Source organism: Poromitra crassiceps, assembly GCF_964638095.1.
Source record: "Poromitra crassiceps genome assembly, chromosome: 8".
Lineage (NCBI taxonomy): Eukaryota > Metazoa > Chordata > Actinopteri > Beryciformes > Melamphaidae > Poromitra > Poromitra crassiceps.
Genome location: NC_139629.1, coordinates 3,029,430 through 3,031,929, shown reverse-complemented (window position 1 = coordinate 3,031,929; position 2,500 = coordinate 3,029,430). Strand labels below are relative to the sequence as shown.

General features: G+C 44.1%; 1 protein-coding gene across 1 annotated transcript in view; it reads right to left on the bottom strand.

The window, feature by feature from the left end:
- The window catches only part of LOC310781796 (activin receptor type-1-like), a 78,205-nt gene that overhangs the window by 33,468 nt on the left and 42,237 nt on the right, over positions 1-2,500 (bottom strand). The gene's annotated exons all lie outside the window — the stretch shown is intronic.

Below are 2,500 nucleotides of genomic sequence, written 5' to 3'. Positions count from 1 at the left end.
AGACGGACGTAGACGGGACTTCCTGTCCATCTAAGAGCACTAGAGAGAGAGACCTCTACTGTCCATCTAAGAGCATTAGAGAGAGAGACCTCTACTGTCCATCTAAGAGCACTAGAGAGAGAGACCTCTACTGTCCATCTAAGAGCACTAGAGAGAGAGAGAGACCTCTACTGTCCATCTAAGAGCACTAGAGAGAGAGAGAGACCTCTACTGTCCATCTAAGAGCACTAGAGAGAGAGAGAGAGACCTCTACTGTCCATCTAAGAGCACTAGAGAGAGAGAGAGACCTCTACTGTCCATCTAAGAGCATTAGAGAGAGAGAGACCTCTACTGTCCATCTAAGAGCATTAGAGAGAGAGAGAGAGACCTCTACTGTCCATCTAAGAGCACTAGAGAGAGAGACCTCTACTGTCCATCTAAGAGCACTAGAGAGAGAGAGAGACCTCTACTGTCCATCTAAGAGCACTAGAGAGAGAGAGAGACCTCTACTGTCCATCTAAGAGCACTAGAGAGAGAGAGAGACCTCTACTGTCCATCTAAGAGCACTAGAGAGAGAGAGAGACCTCTACTGTCCATCTAAGAGCATTAGAGAGAGAGAGACCTCTACTGTCCATCTAAGAGCATTAGAGAGAGAGAGAGAGACCTCTACTGTCCATCTAAGAGCATTGGAGAGAGAGAGACCTCTACTGTCCATCTAAGAGCACTAGAGAGAGAGAGAGACCTCTACTGTCCATCTAAGAGCACTAGAGAGAGAGAGAGACCTCTACTGTCCATCTAAGAGCATTAGAGAGAGAGAGAGAGACCTCTACTGTCCATCTAAGAGCATTGGAGAGAGAGAGACCTCTACTGTCCATCTAAGAGCATTAGAGAGAGAGACCTCTACTGTCCATCTAAGAGCACTAGAGAGAGAGAGAGACCTCTACTGTCCATCTAAGAGCACTAGAGAGAGAGAGAGACCTCTACTGTCCATCTAAGAGCACTAGAGAGAGAGAGAGACCTCTACTGTCCATCTAAGAGCACTAGAGAGAGAGAGAGACCTCTACTGTCCATCTAAGAGCATTAGAGAGAGAGAGAGAGAGACCTCTACTGTCCATCTAAGAGCATTAGAGAGAGAGAGAGACCTCTACTGTCCATCTAAGAGCATTAGAGAGAGAGAGACCTCTACTGTCCACCTAAGAGCATTAGAGAGAGAGACCTCTACTGTCCATCTAAGAGCACTAGAGAGAGAGACCTCTACTGTCCATCTAAGAGCATTAGAGAGAGAGACCTCTACTGTCCATCTAAGAGCACTAGAGAGAGAGAGAGACCTCTACTGTCCATCTAAGAGCATTAGAGAGAGATAGAGACCTCTACTGTCCATCTAAGAGCATTAGAGAGAGAGAGACCTCTACTGTCCATCTAAGAGCACTAGAGAGAGAGAGAGACCTCTACTGTCCATCTAAGAGCACTAGAGAGAGAGAGAGACCTCTACTGTCCATCTAAGAGCATTAGAGAGAGAGAGAGACCTCTACTGTCCATCTAAGAGCACTAGAGAGAGAGACCTCTACTGTCCATCTAAGAGCACTAGAGAGAGAGACCTCTACTGTCCATCTAAGAGCACTAGAGAGAGAGAGATACCTCTACTGTCCATCTAAGAGCACTAGAGAGAGAGACCTCTACTGTCCATCTAAGAGCATTAGAGAGAGAGACCTCTACTGTCCATCTAAGAGCACTAGAGAGAGAGAGAGAGAGAGACCTCTACTGTCCATCTAAGAGCACTAGAGAGAGAGAGAGACCTATACTGTCCATCTAAGAGCACTAGAGAGAGAGAGACCTCTACTGTCCATCTAAGAGCACTAGAGAGAGAGACCTCTACTGTCCATCTAAGAGCACTAGAGAGAGAGACCTCTACTGTCCATCTAAGAGCACTAGAGAGAGAGACCTCTACTGTCCATCTAAGAGCACTAGAGAGAGATACCTCTACTGTCCATCTAAGAGCACTAGAGAGAGAGAGACCTCTACTGAAAACAACTCCATCCATCTCTGTTTTCAAGAAAAAAATGAAAGAACAACTGCTTAACCTGTATGTATAGTAATATAGTATATTATAATACATAGTATATATAATATATAATGTATATGATATATAGTATGGTATATGGTATTGATATGTATTATAAGTATACTTATACTTATCCATTGATCTGGGATTGTTTTGTTTGTTTTGTTTGTTACCTGTCCTGCTGTGTAATTGTTGTTTTGTTATACTGTACGCAGTAACTTGTATTTAAGTTGTGCTTTAAGTCATTGCTCAGGCTCCTGCCATAAGCTTTAAGTAGCTTCTTTGGAGACCTGGCACTCCACACATTTGTATCTTGATGTTTATCTACATGTCAACTGTTTATGTGTGTGGGGGGCGAAATAAATCTGAATCTGAATCTGAACTGTCCATCTAAGAGCACTAGAGAGAGAGAGAGACCTCTACTGTCCATCTAAGAGCACTAGAGAGAGAGACCTCTAC